Genomic DNA, 17,438 nt, shown 5'->3' on the forward strand with positions numbered 1-17,438 from the left:
GGTGCAGGGCAAGTAAGAAAGAATGTAGGAACTTTGGATTGGGCAGATGGGAGTGAGGGGAGGGGAGGGCTTGTGGGGTGGGAAGGGTAGTGGAATGAGACTGACATTATTATCCTATATACATGTATGATTACATGACAAGTGGGACTCAGCACCATGTACAGCCAGAGGTTGTGCTCCATTTGTGTACAATGTATCAAAATGTATTCTACTGTCATGTATAATTCATTAGAACAAATTTTTTAAAAAATTTAAAAATGTAACTATTTTCTTCATTTAAGTCCTTATTCATATCCACACTCCCATAAAATTCTTGTGGTTCTGCAGCCAAAATGTATATGACACTCACTTTATTTTGCATCTTCCTGACCACTGTCATAGTTCAAGTTACTGCATTAATTTGTTGAGATTACATAATGAATATAACAATGTGCAGCCCTGTGTAGACACTCATCATTAAATATGTGAATTAGTATCAAACACACACTTACTTGAAACACCATGTATAAATTTATGAGAATAAATGATATAAATGGAAAGAGAAGAAAACTCTAATGCTCTAACATCAACCTATTTATAGAAATTAAATATAGTTTAAATTTAATATTACTTTTTGATGTGCATCAAATGTGATTTCTAGGTTTCTGCCATTTTGATAGAGCTGTGTATAGTATTCAATTTTTCACTTAATAAAAATTAACCATTTTGGAGTGCTTGTACTTATTGGTAATATTGTTAAGTAATAATTGAAGTAGGCTAATCATATTAAATCTTATGATTTTCTGCAGTAAGACAAGAAAAACTGAGACAAGACAACATGTAAAGTAAAATCATTTTTTAAAAATTACAATATAAAAAGTTATGTGAAGAATGAGAATAAATGATATAAACGGAATGAGAAGAAAGCTCTTGCTCTTTTTTCCTCTGTTACAAATACTATTTCCTTTACTTTTTCTTACATGAAATCCTTCTTTCTCTAATGGAAGTGAGTGACATTTATTCTTAGAGATATGTATGAATAATATAAAAATATAGAAAATAATTGTAATATTCACAGTGAATTAGAGATAATATTTCTATTTTAAATGTAATCCTAAATATCAGTGACTTGATATCTGTATGTAGATGGATGGTATGGGTGTAGGTAGGTGAGTATTGTTTAGGAAATAGCTTATTAATTAATTTTAATATTAAAAGCAAATGACAATTTTGCATAAGACAAATTTTTTTCTACTCACTTAATAAGTCTTGAAGTTTATTTTTGTAGTTACATATCTGCTGGGTTGTGTAATGTACCTCAAAAAAGTCATATTTCCCATGATGCATCATAAGGGGACCTTATTTGGAGATAAAATTGTTAATATGATGTAATAAATTAATATGAAATCATCCTGGATTAGACTGGGTGGAGTCTATTATAATAACTAATGTCTTTATAAGAAGAGAAAGAGACACAGATACCAGAGGAGAAGGCCAAGTGAAAACAAAGGCAGAAATTATAGTAACTTGGCCTAAAAGCCAAAAACAAGGATTGCCAACATCCACTGAACAAGATGATGTTTATTTCCCCTGAATTTTCTAAATGTTTTTTTCTTGACTCTAGGTCCCTGAACTCCCTTTTCCTAGAGCATGTACTTTAGAAAACTTGCAATTTTCCATTCTCCCTTTGAGATACAAATATTCTTCCAGATTCTGGCCAGTTTTACAACCCCAGGATATTTTTCCCAAGTCCAGGAAACTATCACTGTAGAACATAACTATGAGAAGGGATAATGCTTCTACTCTTGGTCTCCTTGGACTGGGTAGGTAGCAAAAACAGATGACCTCATCATAGTGACCAATCCCCCACTGAATGTCCTCCAGCTTTTTCCACTAGTTTATCTCAGGGGTTTAAAACTCTCTGGGCTTTTGTTTCAGTAGCTTTCAGTCTTTCTTTTCAATTGCAACAGTCTCAATTACTAACTCAATACATTATTTTGAATAAAGTTGTTCTTTCTTATTTTCCTGGGTCTAATACAAATTTTCTTTTGCACTGCTGGAACTAGAGGAAAAAGAATTTTCACACAAGAAACTTTAGAGAGAACATGGCCCTGATGACAACATAACGCCAGACTTGTAGCCTCCAGGATTATGAGACAGTAAATTTCTATTGTTTTAAGCCACAAATTTCATTTTTATTTTTTGGCAGAAGCCCTAGTAGACTAATATCCCATGAAAATATATAGATTTCCCAATAATTATAAACTATTCTCAAGTAGATTTTAAGTCTTTATACTACCTTATATTGATGAATATGTATTCATAATTATCTAATTATAAATATAGATATACATGTATGTGTGTGTGAGTGTGTGTGTATACGGATATATATATATATATATATATATATATGTAAAGAGAGAGAGAGGGGAACGGTTTGTATCAAAATATCAAATTGTACTCCATATTCTTGAAATATGTAATGCATATTTGTTTAAATGTTTAGGATAGAGAGTTTTAAAAGACTTGATAATTTATATGCACCCATAACATGTTTTTGCATTCCATTAAATATTATTTTAAATATTTGAATGTCTTTGTAAATATATATATTATAAATAATTTATTATTAAAAAGTCATATTCTGTTGAAAGCTGTAGATCTGGGTATTCGATAACAAATAGACAAAACTCATCCTAAGCTAATTATCATACAGTTATATTTTCATTCATCTAATTTTCCACCCTCATCTATCTTAAAAACACTGAAGAAGAGTACAGGAATATTTTCTAATCAAGAACTTGTGGATAAATAGTGTGTTGTTCCATTTGCTCTTACTTAGATTATAATATTATGTTGACTAATTTTCTCTGATTTGATAAAGCACATCATCTAATTTTGTCAGGAGTTTTGCTAGCATAATTACTATGATTAGAAGAATTGTGGATTAGTAACTCTTGAGCACAGAATTTAAAATGTAGGTAATGAGCTTGACCAGGTCATGGAATTTGTAACTCAGGAACTCCATTACTTTATAATAAGCAATAAGGCATTTGGTTTTGTAGATTGAATATTAGATATGAAGGGAGTCAAGAGTCTTATTTCTTATGCTATTTTAAAATATCATAATAATTTAATCAGTTTATAATTTGATAGTCACTGCTTTTGTTTGTGTAGAACTAATTGCTTAAATTCTTTGGGGACTCATGACAAAGTTGGATGAGTTTTATAAATATATGCAAATAATTGTTATGTAAATTTTCCATAATGTGGATATATCAATGAGTGATATCAAAAGTCCACCCTCAATAGCTTAGTTCTTTTAACTTCCCTCAGTGTATATAGTCCATTGGAACTTTCTCTAGATTAATGCCCTGGAGCACAAGGATTGCTTTACTAAGTGAGTTACATTTAATTTTTCCTGAATGACTAGATTTTCTGAAAGATAATGAAAGCTAGAATGTATACCCACTGGTGGATGACTGTGTCTGGTGTGGGTGTGCCCTAACACCACCAGTCTTTGCCATTTTCCAGATGAGTGTTGTCAGGACCTCAATGCAGCAGTCTGATTCAATCTGTGAGATGGTGCAAAGCTTTTGATTAAAAGAGCAAAACAAAGACAAACCTCTAAGCACTTTCAAGTGCCCCAGTAAAGTCTGATTGCTCTATGGCTTTCACCTTTCTGGGGTATAGGAAATCTCTGGGTCACAATATTTCCTCTCCATTATTTTCCAAAGGTGATTGTGAAATTACCCTATCTCTCAAAGAGGAGTTTCATTACAGAGCTCCACCCACCCTCAATTTCTGGATTTCCATTTTCCTAGATTTAATTTTGCTTTTATAAATTGAGAAATCACTACGACTTTTTTTTTTTTTTTTAGAAAAAGGGAAAAAGACAGGCTGAGGTTGTGACTCAGCGGAAGAGCACTTGCCTCGCATTTGTGAGGCACCAAGTTCGATCCTCAGCACCACATAAAAATAAATAAACAAAATAAAAGTATACAAAAATAAAGAAAGAAAAGAGAAAGAAAAAGTTTTATTGCTTTGCTAGCAAAGAAGCATAGAGGACTCCTGTCCTAGAGGCTGTGATTCTGTCTATTAAAGGGAGGAAGGGACTTTTAAATGGGTGATTTATTCCACACATTCTGTTAGCGTTGTAATTCACCTGTTAATTTAGGAGACAGTTATTTCTGGGATCTTCTATACCTCTGCAAAATCAGGATTACTGCATTCCTATGGTGGGTGTGTACTCAAAGAAGGATAACTCTGCATAAAAGGGAAAAGAAAGGTAATCTTGGTTACTTGAGATTAGGGAGGGAAAGCAATTAGAAAGGAGCAAGGAGAGAGGAAGAGAAAAGAAACATGTCCATTTTAAAAATAAGTTACAGTGGCAGAGCAGCAAGGGCTAAGTCAATGCATGAAATAGAACACTGTTACATTTCCCCACTGCCCTTTTCTACATGCCATTTCTATGGAAAAATGGATGATGACATCTCCAATTGCTTCCTGTTGAAAGAGGGCAAAGCTGGGGGAAGTAACACAAAGTCTCTTTTTATCTGATGAGGCATTCACAGTTAAGGGTATTCAGCATCAGAGCAGTCCAGAGGTATATAGTGGCAAATAGACTCTTGTCCCAGAATCTGTGATTCTCACTACCACCATTTTAAAGGATTCCATTCTATGAAGGATTTTTTGCCAGACTCCTTTAAATCCCTCCAAATTCCAGAATGGGACCCAGTAGTTTTTGAGTTTCCTCTAGTGTCCTCTGCCACTGTGTCTGCTTTTCATTTTTATATGATTATAAATTTTGTCCGCATTATCTATGGAAAGAAATTAGGGGTATCAGCAGAAATCAGAAATGCAGATTAATTTAAGAGAAGGTATAGGATGGAAGCTGGTGTTAGCATATGGGTAGATTTAATGTGATCTACGAATTATGAATATATAAGTAGAATTATTGAGATGTGATGGGGAAATTTGTTTTCACAAACAGAGAAAACAATAAACTCATATACTCACCTCATATTAATGAAAAAACAAACAAACAACCAAAACCACCTGATGATGCCATTACAAAAAGAAAAAAATATGGAACAATATTCCTCACTAGCTCAGACATAAACTAAACAAAATGCAAATAGAAACCAATAACATATGGTGAAAGAGCTCTACAACAAAAACTGTAAAACATCAATGAAAGTAATTGAAAAGTATACAAATAAATAAAAGACTTGTGTTAGACTACTTAATATTGTTAAAATGTTCACACCTCCCAAAGTGATCTGCAGATTTAATGCAATTCCATCATAATATCAATATTTTTCATTTTTCACAGAATTAGAGAAAAAGGATGTCTTAAAATATATATAGAAACACAGGGAGTCCAAATGGCCAATATTGAGAGAGAGGGGGAAAAAATGCTGAAAGCATCATGCTACCAGAAGTCAAAATATTCTGCAAAAGTATAGTAATCAAAATTTAAAAAAAAACAACATGATATGGGCATAAAAACAGACACATAGACAAATTGTAGCAGAATAGAAAACTCAGAAATAACCTCATACACTTATAACCAACTGATATTTGACAAAAGTTTCAATCATAGGAAAATAATAGTCTTCAGCAAACAGTGTTGGGAAAACTGGATATCCATAAGCACAAGAATGAAGCTAGATCCCTCTCTCTCACCAGTTATAAATACAACTCAAAACGGATTAAAGACATAAATGTTAATTCTAAAACTATGACTACCAGAAAGAAGCAGGGGAAATGCTTCAGAACATTGACCTATCCTTAAGACTCTCCAAAGAGTTTTTAGATAAGGCCTTAAATGCATAAGCAACAAAAATTGACAATTGATTTTGTATCAAAAAGCTGCTACAGAGCAAAAGAAACAATCAATAGAGCAATGAGATAACGTACAGAATGGAAGAAAAAAAATGTTTGCAAACTATTTATTGACAATGGATAACATCCAAAGTTATGGTTTAGATATAGTGTCCTCCCAAAACTCACATGTGAGACAATGCAAGAAGGTTTGGAGGATAAATTATTGGGTTTTAGCCTTAACCTAGTCAGTGAATTAATCCCTGATGGAATTAACTGAGTGGTAACTGGAGGCAGGTGGAGTGTGACTAGAGTGTGGTTCATTGGGGTGCATGGCTAGGGACTATATATATATATATATATATATATATATATATATGTAAATCAAAAACCCATGGTATGGGCATAAAAACAGACACATAAACAAATTGGAGCAGAGTAGAGAACCCAGAACTAATCTCATGTGCTTATAACCAACTGATTTTTGACAAAAGTTTCAATCATGGGAAAAGAATAATTTTTGCATATTTGTATATATTTATATCTGGCAAGTATAGCTCTCCCTCTCTGCTGTCTAATCATCCTGTGAGCTGCTTCTCTTTGCTATACTCTTTTACCATGATGCTCTGCCTCACCTGGAGCCCCAAGGAATGGAGCCAGCCACTTATGTACTGAGATCTCTGAAACTGTAAGCCCCTAAATAAACCTTTTCTCCTTTGCAGTTCTGGTCAGGGCTTTAAGTCATAGCAGCAAAAAAACTGGCTAACACATCCCGTATAAATAAGGAACACAAAACACTAAATAACAAAAATACTCCAATCAATTTAATAATGAGCTAACAATTTGAGCAAATATTTCTCAAAAGAAGACATATAAATATTCAATAGAAATATGAAAAAATGTTCAGTATCAATAATATTTGGGGAAATACAAATCAAATTCACAATGACATGCTATTTCACCTGGTTAGAATGCCTATTCTCAGACAAAATATAAGTGCTGGTCAGGATGGCTAAATTAAGCATAAAAATAAAATGAATAAAGTGAAGCCATATGAGTGCTCATACAAGGTTGAAGGGAGCTTAAATTTATAAAACCCATCTTAGAAAACTAGCAATACCCACTGAAGCTAAATATATGCCAAACTTTTGACCCTGCAATTCCATTCCTTGGCATATACCCAACAGAAGTGATTGCTTATGTCCATCCAAGGACATAAGCAATGGATGTTCATCACAGCATTTCCTTAATAACCCACACCTGGACATAATCCAAATTCCTTTCAGTAATAGGCAGGATAAATAAGTGATGCAATATTCATTCAATAGAATGGCATTTATTAATACAGAACAAAATAAAAATAAAAACAACAGGATGACTCTTGCATATATTCTGCTGCAAGCAACTACTAGACTCAGGAAAGTATATAGTGTATGATTCCATCTATAAGCACTTCAAGAACAGACAAAGTGACTTTGGGATATAATAATGGCTGTCTCTTAGAGTGGGTGTTGATGGGGAGAGACGTGATAGTGTTTGTGGTGCTAGAAAATTTTCATATCTTGATTTTATCAGAGATGGCATGGATAGACACTTACATAAAAATCCATTGAGCTGTACACTTAGATATTTTACATCTCAAAAAAAGAAAAAAATTACTGAGTATTGGAGTAGTCATCCCCAAAATTCTAGTATTGAAGGGAGACAACTCTGTTAGAAAAGTCATATGATTCCCACTTGCTTCACACTCTTTGCATTCCTGCTTTCTAGCTGTTCCTACCTTTTCACCAAGCAAGTCTGAAGCTCTATTCTTCATCTTTTGCTCTTCCCATGAATTCTGGTCCTGTGGCTACATTCTGTCAATGAGTTTTCTTTCATTGTGTATCTTCATCAATAACGTAATCACTCAGGGAATCTATGGAAACTAAGAATCTTTCTGTCCTACAAAATTTACATTTTCTTTTGGACATTTCTAAGATTGTTTCTCCCATCTGGAAAGTTGTCTCCTTTCCATTTAATTTACTCACAACCTATTACTTTCTAGCATCCACTGAAATATCACTGCTACGGGATCCTCTGCTGGTTCTCATATTCTTTGCATTATATTTATGCTGCATAGCGAACACTATTTTTGATATTCTGGACACCCCCTTGGCTTATTTCTTCATTTCATTCAGAGTTTTGCTCAAATATCATCTTATTGGTTTGTCCTATAAAACCATTCTTAAAATTTGTAAACCCTCCAGTTTCCTTCTTCCTTTCCATTGCTTTATTTTCATCTTTTGCACTTACATACATGTAGATGGACACACATCAGAACAAACAAAAATATTCTTCAAAATAAAAATAATAGCTAGCACACAATGGATACTCATTACATATTTCATAAATGAGCAAGTGAATGATAACAAAAATTTATGATTTTGGGCACTGAACAATGTGATTTACCCTTTATGTGTTTTAGTTAATATTTTTATTTGTGCATGTGTTGTCATTAAATATACTAAATTTATTATTCACTCATTTACTGCAGTTTATATTTCTGGGCTATTTGACTATATCCACATATCCCTTTTAAGATATCTGGTAATCTTTTTCTTTAATGAATTTTTCAAAACACATTCATGTATTAAAATGTTTACTTTTCCAATTTATAAAATCCAGTGGGAGCATTGTAAAGATTAAAACAGCAAAATTCACATTCTTTGCTACATTTAAATAGATGTAATTTGAAGAAACAAAAAAAAAACATTCAAATCAACAAAATTCTTAAAATCCTAAAAATGAAGCAACAAGGAGAAAGCTGATATTAAAGTGACACATGATTGTACAATAAGTGATGAGATCTTAGAGAACTGAAAGAAGATCTGCAAATCCAGACATATGTGAAAAGTAATGGACCCACATCACATATATTGTTTTACCATAAACAGTTTTATTGTCTGATGTTATTTTTTTGTTCTGTCCCCAATTTTGCTTAAAAAAAGAAAAAAATGCATTGTTTTACTAAGAAAAACGTTATGATTACATATTACTGCTTAATTCTATTTAACAATTTCAAATAGTCAGTATTGCTTTTCTAACTCAGTATTAGTCTAGACAAACAGAAGGGGAACACATTAGTTGAAAATCAAGAACAGCTTCATTTCTTAAAGACCTCCAAATCCTTATATAAATGAACAGTTTGATATTTTTTAAAAATTGGGTAAAATTTCTCAGCATAACTTTAAGTATTTCTATAGCCTTGTTTAAAAACCCTGCACTGATACATGCTATTATGAAAATATTCTTAGTGGCACTAGTATCTTTAAATTGCACTGATAGTTTTAATTTAAATTAAACTCATTGTTATCAGTGCCTGCAGATGTATGAGAAGTTTACTGTGTAAGTGGCACCATAAAGTGAAACTGAATAATACAACAATAAAAATGAAGGCAGGTTAATTAAAATGAAGCCCATGAAGACTTCTCTGGGAAAGACAACCTATTTCATATTGTAAGTCAAATTCTTTCCTTTCCCAGTTTCTCACATATCCGCATTCTAACATTTATAATTGGAAATAAAATTTTTATAATAAATTGGAGTGAAGAATTGAACGTGAAAACATACCAATGTAGGTGGGCTTTTTAAAAAATTCCATTTATCTTTTTTTTAAGTTTTAAGGAAGTGCATTTAAATTATTCCAAACAGTACATTATGAAGGCAAGCAATCAGCAGCCCAGCCAAGCTGAAAAGAGGAATGAATTTGCCTGAGAAATAAAAGGAGAGGAACAGTTAAAAATGAAATATTTTGTGCTATTTAAATTGCAAATGTAGTTATTTTTTATCAATGTCTCCAGTGCCTTTTTAGCAGTTTTGAATAAATGATGAAAGTAGCATCTTTTTTCTCCCCACTGTTACCAATAGTTTAGACAGTACAATTAATTTCTCTTGGAACACAAATTTTGTTGTTGTTTTTTTCTCTTTAAAATTTTGGCAGTTGTTGTTTTTGTGTTCAATGTTTCCATCTACTTGGTGGTAGATCTGATAATTTTATAAAAGAAGGTATTGTCCATCATAAGAGAAAGTAAGATAAGTACTAGAAGAATAATGACTTTCTGTAGAAAATTCATAAACATATCATTTTCTACCATTTTCTTCATTTTATCCTGAAAAGTTTAAGCTTTTTAACTCAGTATTTCAGCTTCTTGAAAGATGATTTCAAATATTATAATTATTTTTTCCAAGCAACTTCTAAAATCAATTGTTACTAAAGCTTTTGGGGATAGCTGTCATCTGATTCCCTTTGTATTTAGTCCTTTCACTAAGATGGTAGGCTCCAGCTCTCTTTTCTCCAAGGTCAGTAGGCTGTGACTATGGCCTCTGGTGTCATTTGCATTCACTAAGTAGTATAACCTTAGAGAAAAGTTTGGACAAGCCTTTCCCTAGATTTCTACTGAGTAAATAAAATTGAATTCACAGTGTCTTGGCCACACAACAGAGTGATTAGTTCCATTGTAACTCACTGGCTACCTTCTTGATGAGGCAAAGTGCTTCTCAGGGAAGGCCCCTACGCTCCTGTCTCCTCAGAAGACCTGACAGATGCTTCTCAGATCCTAGAGATCTCAGATCCTCACTTGCCCCGAATTCTAGAAAGTTTTTTTTTCCAAAGAAAAGACTTATTTTTCCATGCTGTCCCAACTTCAAAACCTAGGTGACACAGTGACCTGATTGCACCCAAAATGGGACAGCTAAGGCTGAACTTTTCTGACTAGAAAAAGCCCCCAGAAAGCTGCTTGTTCAGATCTGGGAAAGTTCCACAGACAGCAGAGCACGTATTTGCTATAAGGTTCTGATCCTGGTCCCTATTCTCCCACTCTAGTATGTAAGATTTCTGAGATTTGGGATATGGCTTCTGGTCAGTAGGAAGTGTGATTCAACAGGTTTCATTAATAATAAAGCATTACCTTGGGTTTGTCTCCCTGTGTAAGTTTCTCAGAGACCTTCTGCAGTGGATGAGCAGCTGCTCCAAGACAGGAGTACAGCATCTGCAGGGCATCACAAGGAACAGTTTAGCAATCTTCTTTAGACATCCTCCCAAAAAATTGCATTTAAGGTTTTTCTTTAATTGTTTATTAAGAATTTCCTCTAGATCATATTTTCACCTACTCTTGATATATAATTTATATTTACCCATGAAATTGTCCCAATGTTTTTATAGAATAAAACAGGATATAATTTAAAGTATAGTCATAAACAAATATTCATCATTAAATTTCTAACTGAAAAAAAAAATGTTTTCAGTTTTACATATTTTACAATTTTACCAGGCCTAGTTGAAACTGATAGATCCTCTTCATGAAATATTCCAGCACTGCCCCATTCTGGCTGATCTCCCCATCCTTGGCTCATCCATAACAATATAAAAAGATGAGTTCATTTTACATTTAATTGTATGTGCCTCATGGAATTTACTCACTTTGTGTATCAACTATTTTTAGATTGTAATTACCCTTGTGGGTTTTTTTCAATCTAGCAAATATATTGTGAAATTTCATAGGGAAGATGTTTGTTGACAGTCTGTGATGATACTACTAATAATTAAACTGTATTGAGCTCTTGCTACATGCTAAAGATTCTTCCAAGAATTTTTTTATACACTAGCACATGGGTCCTCACAGAAACCTGTGAGGTTAGTACCATTATCGTCACAGAGGTAAAGGTTAAGTAGCAAGTTGTAAGTAGTCGAGTTGTATTAGCCATAGCCCCTAATATTTCCCCCTAAACTCTAAGTATTCTTATACACGGGAAATATTGAATTTGAACCCTTAAAGGGTTTGATAAGGCCCATAATCTCTCCAAAATATAGTGACATTTAAGAGTTTGGAATCCAAAGAGCTTTAAATTTCTACCTTTATATGGAAGAAATGCCAGGCCTCTATCTGAATCAGATATAAACACAGAACATGAGCGCTGAAAGAAATGTAAATTTTTTAGTCTTTTGCTCCTTTTCATTTTCTGAAAGTCACAGAGTCATTGGTCAGAGATTCAGAATGCTGGTCCAGACCCTTTTTAATTTAGTTTAAGTTGAATTCCCAGGAAATATTTTTATTGTGTTACCCTGCTGGAACAGGCCATTAGTAAATGAATTTATGGAGGAAAGTTTCCCTCACAAAAGCCCTTATAGCTGGGCTTTCACAAGATTTGCTGAGTACTCTATGAGTAATAGATTTAAGGAGGTCAAGAAAACAGACGTCTTTTTTATACTATATGGTACTTCATTTCATCAATTCTTTGGTCTCCATGTGGTAACCTTTCAAAAACATTTTAGAGCGATTTCTTAAAACCGCTTATTGAATTTAGATATAATAGAATAGAATCTCACAGAGCTTTATATCATTTTTTTTGCTTTATGATGAAATCCAAGATCTTTTCTTATTTGCATGGTTTTCTAAAGCATAATTCAAATACAGGTAAAGAATTCTGACATTTCAGTATGGATTTCTCTTCAATTTCTAGTCATTTATCAAAAATACTTTCACTTTTAATTATAACTTTTTGAAATGTATTTGACTTTGTGATTATGTCCACAGATAAATCTAAATGTAAGTTGTTTGTAGTAATTGTTTATCATATATTGAAGTCTTTACCTTACTTCTCTAATTAGGTATCAATTCATGCATTCATTCAATCACCCTATGTTCATTAAAAGAATATTATATAATGAATTTTTGTTCTAGGATCTAAAGATATTTTATTGAGCAAAACAAACATATTTCTTGTCTTTAACCCACTGAGAAACCAAGACATGAATAAATAAATTACACCCCTATATAAATTCTTTGATCAGTTCCATAAATCAAAATATGTTGGTAATCATGAAGCCTTATAAGAGATGTGCATCATCTCTAGAGAGTGGAAAAGGTAAGAAGTTGTAAGAGTCCTGATAAATTATTGTTTGAAAAAGTTCCACAGAAGACAAATATGTGACTAAATGAGAAAAGAATTCTAGGCAAAGGAAGCAGCCTGTGCAAGTGTCCTGAGGTAAGACAGCATATCATCTTCTGAAAAAAATGAAATAGAGAAAACATGGTGGAAGAATGTAAAGCAAAGGAAGAATAGCATAAGAAGAGGCTGGATCTTTTGATAAGAAGCAGATTAAATCAATATTAAAGATTGCATCAAGGATGCCAGTGTTTATTATAAAATAATGGAGTCACTAAAGGACTATTTTGGAAAGAGGCTGACATTTTGGAATTGAATTTTGAAAAGCTCTTAGAAATTATATTATTTGGTCGGGAAGTGGAATAAGTATAGATGTGAAACAACCCAATTCAGATGATGGAATTCAAGACTAGAGTAGTTTACAGAAGAGGAAGAGAAAGTAAAGATTCTAATGACATTTAGAAACAAAACATTTCTAAACCAGAAATGAATTAAATATAACTGGCAAGGGTAACAAAAATCCCATTTTGAATTTTTTTTATTTGTTCTCATTAGTTATACATGACAGTAGAATGTATTTTGTAACATCATGAATAAATGTAGTATAACTTCTCATTTGTCTGGTTGTACATGATGTAGAGTTAAACAGGTTGTGTAGTCACATATATACATAGGGTAATTATGTCCTATTCACTCTCTTATCCTTCCTACTCCCACAAACCTTCCCTCCTCTCATTCCCCTCTGTCTCATCGAAGTACCTCTATTCTTCCGTAGTTTAACCCCCAACACCCCCTGTCACCTTATTGTGATTGACCATCCACATAACAGAGAAAACATTCAGCCTTTTGTATTTTAGGATTGGCTTATTTTGCTTAGCATATTTCCTGCTCCATCCATTTACTGGCAAATGCCTAACTTCATTCTTCTTTAAGGCTAAGTAATATTCCAGTGTGTGTGTGTGTGTGTGTGTGTGTGTGTATATATATATATATATATATATATATATATATATATATATATATACAAAAAAGTCACATTTTAAGGACGACTCTGATTTCTGGCTTGAGAAACAAATCAGATGCTAAAGGCTACATTCTAAGAAAAGGACATGGCAATACAATCATTTGGCCATTGAGGTAACTTTGAAACATAAAATGGAGAAGAAATAAGACATTTATAAGTCCTCAGTGATAGATCTAGGTTAGACATAGAAATCCGAGTCATCAACACATGACAAACTTTGGAGAAAGAAGAATCAAAGGTCAATTTAGAGGGACTTTCATTCTCTAAATCTGAGCAAAAAATAGTTACCCAATCTTGTCTATTTTTTTTTCAAATAATCTACATCTTTTCTTTATCCCTCCTATTTGTGTACTTTTTCTTACCAACTCTACATACACTAATCCAATGTCTCCTAGCTGACATTCCTATCTCAGGAGTGATTACAACTCATCTTTTACTTGGTAGGAGTCAGCATATTTGCTTAGATTTTTTTTTTCTGTACAACTAATTTCTAAAGAATGAAGATTGCATTCCAAGGACTTTGGAGGGACATTGCAGGACTGTTTCTTCAAGATCTAGTCTTCACCTGTGTCTCAGGATTCATTTCTTCTTACCAGGTCTGTACAATTTCTGAGATTCAGAAGTGAATCAGCACAATGCTTCTTCTCATGCACCTCAGAGATTAACAGATACAGGTCCTGGAAGACACTCAGAAAATGTTCTTTGAATAAAGAAGTAAGTCTGTAGTTACCTCTCAAAAGATATGGTGTTGAAATTATAATTCTTAATTTCTCAAAGACATTCAACCATTGCTCAGACTTTATAAACTTTCAAGGAAAAATTAAAGTTTTTGAACTCTTATTCAATACAGGAAAACAGCCTAAACACACACAAGAGTCAAAAATTAAATGTTCTTTAGTTCTTTAATGTCTAGGATTTTGTAATGCCAGTAGAGTAATCTTACCAGTGGGACATTTCTTTTTCAGCTTCTTAGGCTGCTCTAAATAAACTTGGATAATAAATTATCAAAGCTATGATACCAAATTAAGTATAGAAACTCTTCATTTTCAATGCTGAATAAGAAAGCTTTTAGTGCTCCCTTTGGCACAACATATACTAAAATTGGAACTATGCAGAGAAAGATTAGCATGGCCCTTAAATAAGAATGGCATGCAAATTTGTGAAGCATTCCATATTTTTTCAAGAATTAATAAATGATATGGATTCAAACTAAAAAGCTTCTTCTCAGCAAAAGAAACAATCAATGAGGTGAAGAGAAAGTCTACATTTTGGGAGCAAATTTTTGCCACACACGCATCAGATAGAGCACTAATCTTCAGGGTATATAAAGAACTCAAAAAAAAAAAAAAAACACCAAAAAAATAATAAATGGGCCAAGGAGCTGAACATACACTTCTCAGAAGAAGATATACAATTGATCAACAAATATATGAAAAAAAGTTCAACATCTCTAGTAATAAGAGAAATGCAAATTAAAACTACTCTAAGATTTCATCTCACTCCAGTCAGAATGGCAGTTATCAAGAATACAAACAGCAATAAGTGTTGGTGAGGATGTGGGGCAAAAAGCACATTCATACATGGCTGGTAGGACTGCAAATTGGTACAACCACTCTGGAAAGCAGTATAGAGATTCCTTAGTAAACTTGGAATGGAACTGCCATTTGACCCAGCTATCCCACTACTCGGTCTCTACCCAAAGGACTTAAAATCAGCATACAACAGGGACACAGTCATATCAATGTTTATAGCAACTCAATTCACATAGCTAAACAGTGGAAGTAACCTAGATACCCTTCAATAGATGAATGGATAAGGAAAACTGTAGTATATATACACAATGGAATATGACTCAGCATTAAAAGAGAATAAAATTATGGCATTTGCAGATAAAAGGACGGAGTTGGAGAATATCATGTTAAGTGAAGTAAGCCAATCCCACCCACCCCCCACCCCCCACCCCTGCTAAAAAAAGCTGAATGTTCTCTCTGATCAGTGGAGGCTAATCTGAAATGGGTTAGAGAATGGGAAAAATGCAGGAACTTTGGGCAAAGGGAAGGGAGAAGAGGGGAGGGGGTATGGAGGCAGGAAAGATGTATGTCTGCATATATGGTGTGATACTACAACCTGTACAACCAGATAAATGAAAAGCTGTGCTGCAACTGTGTACAATGAACCAAAATGCATTCTGCTATCATATGTACCTAATTAAAATAAATAAATAAATTTAAAAAAAGAATACACACACAAAAAAGAATAAGTGAAAAACAGCCAAGTAATGCATTCAAATTTTTGAAAAAAAATTGTAAATGTAAAATTTTATGTCCAGTAAAAAAATATTATTCAAAAGTAAAGTCAAAATAAAGATGTGAGCACACATTTTTAAGAAAGAAAGAAAGAAAGAAAGAAAGAAAGAAAGAAAGAAAGAAAGAAAGAAAGAAAGAAAGAAAGAAAGCTTTTTAAATGGCAACCACTGATGAAGGCATATAAACACGTTGCTGCTCTGCAGAGGAAGGAGCTTTAAAGATCACTTGCTAATCAGAAACAGTATTCAAGAAATTTATAAATGTCTTTGTACATGCAGTGTTTCCAGGTGGGAAAAGCCTGCACATTCAGATATAGTTTACTCAAAGAATAACGCCTTCTCTTCTAAGTTGATCAAAGTTAAATCAAAAGTAAATAAAAGTCACTGTTAACAATCAGCATTCCCTGGCAACTTAGGACTCTGGATTTCTTTTTCTGAATATCTGCCCAGCTGTCTCAGATTGGTTTATGATTGCTGCCTCTGTAGATATTGTTGACATTCTGTTTTATATTTTATCTTTACTTGGTGTTAAGAAATGCTACCTGAATTTCTTTTGAATTGTGTAAGTTCCTACTTATCTACTTAGTCCAACTGACTCATTTATTCTCTTATCCAATTCAGGAAAAAGAAAAGATCAATCTAGCAGCATATATTTAAAATATATGCTAACATTTGCACAAAATTAAGAAAGAAATTTTTTATTACCTGAAAGTAATATTATTTAAAGAACACAATATTTTTGGTATGTGTGTGTATGTATAGTCCTGGAGATCAAACGCAAGTCCTAGAACATGCTAAACATCCACTTTACCACTGAGTTATAGTCACAACCCCCACAACTAAAACTTAAATATCTATTCCATAGTTCTCATTTTCCCGAACCATACCTAACTCTTCACCTCTAAACAGATGTTCTTCTTGTCTTCTTGTTAATTTATTGAGTTAATTTATCTCTTTGAGGAGATAGAGGCTACCTTTCATTTGTAGGTTCTATTGTTTCAACCCATTCTTTCACTTCATGTCCTATTAATTATTAAGAATGTGTGAATTTACCTTGCCACTAACACCTGACTGGTTTCTTAGATGAATTGGGTTATCCAAACTTCTAATATTTGCATGATTGGTGACCCAGGACATAGACCTCTAATCAGATTTACTTCTGGTAAAAAAAGAAAACAGAGCTGGAACAGATCTTGCTTGTCAGCAGTATTCAACCAAAGAATTTTTACTGTTAACTATCACATTAAAATTATATAAATGCGTTGTATACAATATGAAGCAAGAATATAATAGTTTCAAAGATGACATTTTTAAGATATATCCTTCTTTAAGCCAATTCACAAACCTTCCATAAAATATCTTAAATGAAATTGTTTAAGA

General features: G+C 33.0%; 1 non-coding gene across 1 annotated transcript; it reads left to right on the plus strand.

Annotated features, from left to right (window-relative positions):
• Positions 1 to 14,824: 14,824 nt before the first annotated feature.
• On the plus strand, positions 14,825 to 14,932 carry LOC124080529 (U6 spliceosomal RNA). The gene has a single exon (XR_006847737.1). It is a non-coding gene; the product is annotated as a U6 spliceosomal RNA (small nuclear RNA).
• Positions 14,933 to 17,438: the final 2,506 nt, after the last annotated feature.

The sequence above is a fragment of the Marmota monax genome, unplaced genomic scaffold, assembly GCF_021218885.2.
Source record: "Marmota monax isolate L192 unplaced genomic scaffold, Marmota_monax_Labrador192_F-V1.1 WCK01_AAM20220418_F8-fsc00174, whole genome shotgun sequence".
NCBI classification, from domain to species: domain Eukaryota; kingdom Metazoa; phylum Chordata; class Mammalia; order Rodentia; family Sciuridae; genus Marmota; species Marmota monax.